Source organism: Procambarus clarkii, unplaced genomic scaffold (assembly GCF_040958095.1).
Source record: "Procambarus clarkii isolate CNS0578487 unplaced genomic scaffold, FALCON_Pclarkii_2.0 HiC_scaffold_1829, whole genome shotgun sequence".
NCBI lineage: Eukaryota > Metazoa > Arthropoda > Malacostraca > Decapoda > Cambaridae > Procambarus > Procambarus clarkii.
Window position 1 is genome coordinate 18,319 of NW_027190852.1, and position 6,439 is coordinate 24,757.

General features: G+C 43.7%; 1 non-coding gene across 1 annotated transcript; it reads left to right on the top strand.

The window, feature by feature from the left end:
• Positions 1-6,262: 6,262 nt before the first annotated feature.
• LOC138362444 (5S ribosomal RNA) lies at positions 6,263-6,381 on the top strand. The gene has a single exon (XR_011227669.1). It is a non-coding gene; the product is annotated as a 5S ribosomal RNA (ribosomal RNA).
• Positions 6,382-6,439: the final 58 nt, after the last annotated feature.

The window sequence follows — 6,439 nt, forward strand, 5'->3', positions numbered from 1 at the left end:
TGGCTGGCCGTAAATCAACTCTTAACAACACCACACCACACCACACCATCACTCATCACCCATCACCCACCACCGGCCCCAGTCTCCCAGCCTCTCTTATATACCCGAGCAGGCCCTTTAAATTATTTGAATTGTTGCACTTCGGCCAATGGCAGGCACGATCGCTGCTGCTCAAACATATTCTGGTTCACAAGTATTAATATATATATATATATATATATAATATATATATAATATAATATATATTATATATATATATATATATAATATATATATTCATGAAACACATTAAAACCTTGATCATTTATTCATTCATTACGTCTAGTGAAGAATTGCTTTTGTTCATTTGTATGATTAAAAATGGATAGAATATGAATTCCTCGCTTAAAGTAAAATATAAAATATATATTGGATTTATATGATTGGTTAATATTCCAAGTGATGCTGAATATCCCCTATAATTTTGTTTTGTTTGTTTGTTATGTACACATTCCAAATGAAATCAATATAAATGTTATTATTAATGTTTGAAAGTTGATTGTCTACTTGAATCTCTCTATTAAAGTGTGTGTGGCTCCGGATGGAGCCTGGTTATGGTATTTGTCGCGGTGGGTGGCAGAAGTGCTTACTTCTTCTCTGTCTTCTTTGGCAAAAGAACTGCCTGAATGTTTGGAAGAACACCTCCCTGTGCAATGGTTACGCCAGACAGAAGTTTGTTGAGTTCTTCGTCGTTGCGGATGGCCAACTGCAAGTGACGTGGGATGATACGGGTCTTCTTGTTGTCACGTGCGGCGTTACCGGCGAGCTCGAGAACTTCGGCAGCGAGGTATTCCATGACGGCTGCCAGGTAGACAGGAGCGCCAGCACCGACGCGTTCGGCGTAGTTGCCCTTACGCAGCAGACGGTGAATTCTGCCCACGGGGAACTGAAGTCCGGCCCTGCTGGAGCGAGACTTTGACTTGCCCTTCACTTTGCCTCCCTTGCCGCGTCCTGACATTGCTGCTGTTGTGGGTTTGTGGTGTTTTAATGCCGGCCCGCAGATCGAGCTTCGTGTTATATACCCCGCTCAGGATCAAGGGAGTCCGCCACTGACCAATCAGCGCGCTCCGCCACGCGACCCGCTCTGAGCTGAGTCGCGAGCGGGATATAAAAGGAAAGCTCGACTCGCGCAAAAGTTCATTATTGTATCGCAACGCCAGCCAGCACGAGCATCATCATGCCACCCAAGGCATCTGGAAAGGCTGCCAAGAAGGCCGGAAAGGCCCAGAAGGCCATTGCCAAGGGCGATAAGAAAAAGAAGCGCAGGAGGAAGGAGAGCTACAGCATCTACATCTACAAAGTGCTGAAGCAGGTCCACCCCGACACTGGTATCTCTTCCAAAGCCATGTCGATCATGAACTCGTTCGTGAACGACATCTTCGAGCGCATCGCCGCCGAGGCTTCTCGCCTGGCCCACTACAACAAGCGTTCCACCATTACCAGTCGGGAGATCCAGACGGCTGTAAGGCTCCTGTTGCCCGGAGAACTGGCCAAGCACGCCGTCTCTGAGGGCACTAAGGCCGTCACCAAGTACACCTCCTCCAAGTAAACGGCTTACTTACTGCCCTGTGGTGGTGGCTTGGCCTCAAACCAACAAACTCGGCTCCATTGGAGCCACACTTTAATTTCTAAAGAGATTGTGAGTGTTAGACACCAATACTATTATAACAAAAACCTCTGTCACTGAAAGCAAATAGCTATAAAATGAGAATATTTATGAAACTGTCTGTGTGTGTTTCTCTCTCTCAGTCTCTGTCTGTCTGTCTGTCTGTCTGTCTGTCTGTCTGTCTGTCTGTCTGTCTGTCTTGTCTGTCTGTCTGTCTGCTGTCTGTCTGTCTGTCTGTGTCTGTGTCTCTCTCTCTCTCTCTCTCTCTCTCTCTCTCTCTCTCTCTCTCTCTCTCTCTCTCTCTCTCTCTCTCTCTCTCTCTCTCTCTCTCTCTCTCAACACATATAAGCACTCGGTATCTTTTTTCTAGAGATTAGAGATTCATTGTTATGTTCCACATTAGGATTACTATGCAGGCCACCCTCTTAGGTTTGAAAATGTCAAGAAAACGGTTAATTTAAAATGTCATCTCCTAACTTAACAGATTAAGCCAGAGGACCGAAAACAGAATAAAACAGGACTGGACAGTATGTCACTTATACAAGCTGCTTTTATTTCTAGTACAGTATGACAATTTTTATTTTGGGGGGGTGGGGGGGGTGGGTGATCCTTGACAGTGCATAAGAGCGAAAAGCGACGGCGTTTTGTTTGTAAGAGAACAGGTTGTACTACAAATGACTTGATTTATTGATATCACGTGTATGTATGACACCTAAATTAGTGTATTTGTTTATTTATTTATTTATTTATTTATTATATGTGTAGATGAAGGTTAATTCATATGACTGATGCTAGGAATGTCTGAAATCTCCTTAGAAGGATATTTTGGCCCTGAGAAGGGCCGAGTTTGGTGTATACTAGGGTGGTCGATTTAGCTTATGCACGCTCTCCACGGATACGGCGAGCAAGCTGAATGTCCTTTGGCATGATGGTGACACGCTTGGCGTGGATGGCACAGAGGTTAGTGTCCTCGAAGAGACCGACCAGGTAAGCCTCGGATGCCTCCTGTAAAGCCATGACGGCAGACGACTGGAAGCGAAGATCGGTCTTGAAGTCCTGGGCAATCTCGCGCACCAGACGCTGGAAGGGAAGTTTCCTGATGAGCAACTCGGTGCTCTTCTGGTAACGACGGATCTCACGCAGGGCGACCGTTCCGGGCCTGTAACGGTGAGGCTTCTTCACACCCCCTGTGGCAGGAGCAGACTTGCGTGCTGCCTTGGTGGCCAGCTGCTTACGAGGAGCCTTGCCTCCCGTGGACTTGCGAGCAGTCTGCTTGGTGCGAGCCATGGTGAACAACTGTGGTTTGTGATGGCCGGCGCCGAAAAATTTTTGCTTATATACGCCGTCTCGAGGCGCTTGCTCGAGCGCCATTGGCTGCTCGACTCGCCTACGTCACCCCGTTGCCCCTCCCCTCCTTCCTCTGGCTGCAGCCAACAGGCGGCTCACCTCAATCACTATTATCGCTGATTTTGCTCTATTTTTTGGATTTGTGCAAAAGTCATTTCACAGGGACGTGAAACAGACGAGTAGGCAACTGCAGTTTTGAAAGCGTTGTGAGAAAGCCGTGTCTATTCGACCACAAGCGTAAAGTAAGGGCAGGCAGGAGTTGCAATGCTACTAGTACGTCCGCTTGATGGGATATAGTCGGGAAATCGTGCGGGCATTCGTCAATTCGATTCACACAACTACAACACCATGACTGGACGCGGCAAGGGAGGCAAGGGACTCGGAAAGGGTGGCGCCAAGCGTCATCGTAAGGTGCTACGTGACAACATCCAGGGCATCACCAAGCCCGCTATTCGTCGCTTAGCTCGTCGTGGCGGCGTCAAGCGTATTTCGGGTCTCATCTACGAAGAGACCCGTGGCGTCCTGAAGGTGTTCCTCGAGAACGTCATCCGTGATGCTGTAACCTACACGGAACACGCCAAGAGGAAGACCGTCACTGCCATGGACGTGGTGTACGCTCTGAAGCGCCAGGGTCGTACCCTCTACGGATTCGGCGGATAAGAGCTTGGCTAATCCATCGATTCCACCCACCACCACCTCAAAACGGGACCTAATTAGGTCCCTATACTTTTTTACTGAAGGGCTTAATAGACGATAACATAAATTGTTTTGATATCAGCTAGCACATTGGGTCTTATGAAATCTATTTTTTATCCTCGCATGCTTAAAGGGACTCTGATTGGGGGGGGGGGGGGGGAAGGTTTGTTACGTTATATACTAGCAGAGCAGGATCATTGGTGGGGGGGGGGGGGGTGTGAGGGGGAGAGAGAGAGAGAGAGATCTTTCCCAACTCTTCCTTTTTACATGAGTGAGCTACCCGTTTTATTCATTTTATCCTTCTCAGAGCTGTTTTGATAGTATCCAAATGATGGTAAATGAAAAGGGAGGACACGAATATCTACCCAGAATTCAGGACTGGCAATCGATATGCATGTTTGAGTGAGAATCTTTTTCTCTCTCAACTTAGGTATACGTTTATGTCGTACCTAAAAGCGAGAACCACACTATTGGGACAAGTATGCAAGGCCCAATTTTCCTAACAAGCACAGTTAATTTTGTTATTTTCGAACATTTCTTTCCAAATTGGTTTATCCAATTAACAGTATTATATTAAGATCATGAATTGCTGGGTTAGGTTAGGTTAGCTTAGCTTAGGTTAGGTTAGGTTAGCTTAGCTTAGCTTGGGTTAGCTTAGGTTAGGTTAGGTTAGCTTAGCTTGGGTTAGCATAGGTTAGGTTAGGTTTGATTACATTTCTATGTTAGATTTAACTCAAATTCAAAACAATTGCCAGTCATTCGGCTTGTTAGTCAACTTGCCTCTAATAGGGGCAATTTGTCTAACAAGACTATTTAGTTTTGTGTGTATATATATATATATATATATATATATATATATATATATATATATATATATATATATATATATATATATATATATATATATATATATTATTATTATTATAGCTTCAAGACTCTGAACCAATATAGAAGCATCAAGAGGAAGTGCTTGTGTTATGGGCCAATAGGCCTTCTGCAGTTACTTCCATTCTTATGTTTTTATTCCCATTGGTTCGTGTTTTATCTTGTGTAAATGTCAATCACCTTACCCAAAACTTTGGTACCATATCACCTCACCCATGTATATATATATATATATATATATATATATATATATTATATAATATATATATATGATATATATATATATATATAATATAGATGTATATTATATATATATATATATATATATATATATATATATATATATATATATATATATATATATAATAGATATATATATTATAATATATATATATATATATATATATATATATATATATATATATATATATATATATATATAATATACAGAGTAAATCTACCCCAAAAGTAATGATTTATTTGTCTACAAAACTAAACTCTTTTTTGGAATCATATGAGGCCCCTCCACTGAGGGGGGAGGCCTGGATGTTTATTGTCATGTGTATTCATGCTGCTTGCATGTCGTCGTTTATTTTGCCTTTGTTGTTTTTTTGACAGCTTTCTTTGCCTTGGGTGGTTTGGGAGATTTTGAAGCTCTCTTTATTTTGGGCTTTTTGTTCCCAACAACAAGCTGCTGCTGCTGCTGCTGCTTCTTTTTCAAGGCTGTAGGTGGTTTGTTGCTTGTGGCGGCTTTCTTGGGAGTTACCACGGCCTTCTTTGCTGCTGTAGATGGTTTCTTGGTTGTGGTGGCTTTCTTGGGAGTTAGAACGGCCCTCTTCTCTGCTACGGCCAGCTTGAATGATCCACTAGCTCCACTTCCCTTGGTCTGAACAAGAATGCCGTCAGCCACTGCTTTCTTGAGAAATCTTCGGATGTAAATGGCGATCTTGGCAGCCTCGACTTTGTTGTTGGCAACAACGTACTTCTTGATTGCTTGTAGAGACGAGCCCTTACGGTCTTTGAGTGCTGCGACCGCGGCTAGAACCATTTGACTAGTTTTCGGGTGAGCAACCTGGACGCGAGGTTTCCTGGTGGTGGCCACCACAGCAGCAGCAGCCGCAGCCTTCTTGGTAGGCTTTGCTTCTACCATGATGATGATGAACCAACCAAGGTGATGAGAGACGCTCAGACAGTCACGGGGGAATGATGCTGCCGCCGCTTGAGCCGAACCTATTTATGTGCCGGCACGGTACAGAAGCTGCAACCTGGCAACTCGTCCACCAATCACGACGGTTGGTTTTACGGCTCCGAAACCTGGATCCCATATCTTCTCTAAAATAGAAGCATTTGTTCATGTTCTTTGTAAAAGTATCATAAAGCAGGACAGATGAGACAAATATCATAAAAACTGAAGAGCAGATGAGCACACACATGTTTGTATTACAAAAGAAAATCCACAAATTCATTAGAAATTGGCAGGGCAGGCTGAGGAAGTAGGTAGATGTAAAATGTCTGTAAATGGCGAAAGAACATAAACCCAAGACTGAATAAACGATGTTAAATATCCATGCCAAGGAGACAAAAATATGTTAGGATACAATTACCATTAAGACACCACAAGCAGGTCCGTATCCTGCCGCGATGACTTAAAAGAGTTGGTTATTAGCCACAATGTGTAGGCAGTCTCATGCCAACGGCCATACCACGTTGAGAACACCGCTTCTCGTCCGATCAGCGAAGTTAAGCAACGTTGGGTTTGGTTAGTACTTGGATGGGTGACCGCCTGGGAACACCAAATGCTGTTGGCAATAATGTTTTTTGTTTTGTTTTGTTTTGTTTCGTTTGTTTTTGTTTGAATGGCTGGCT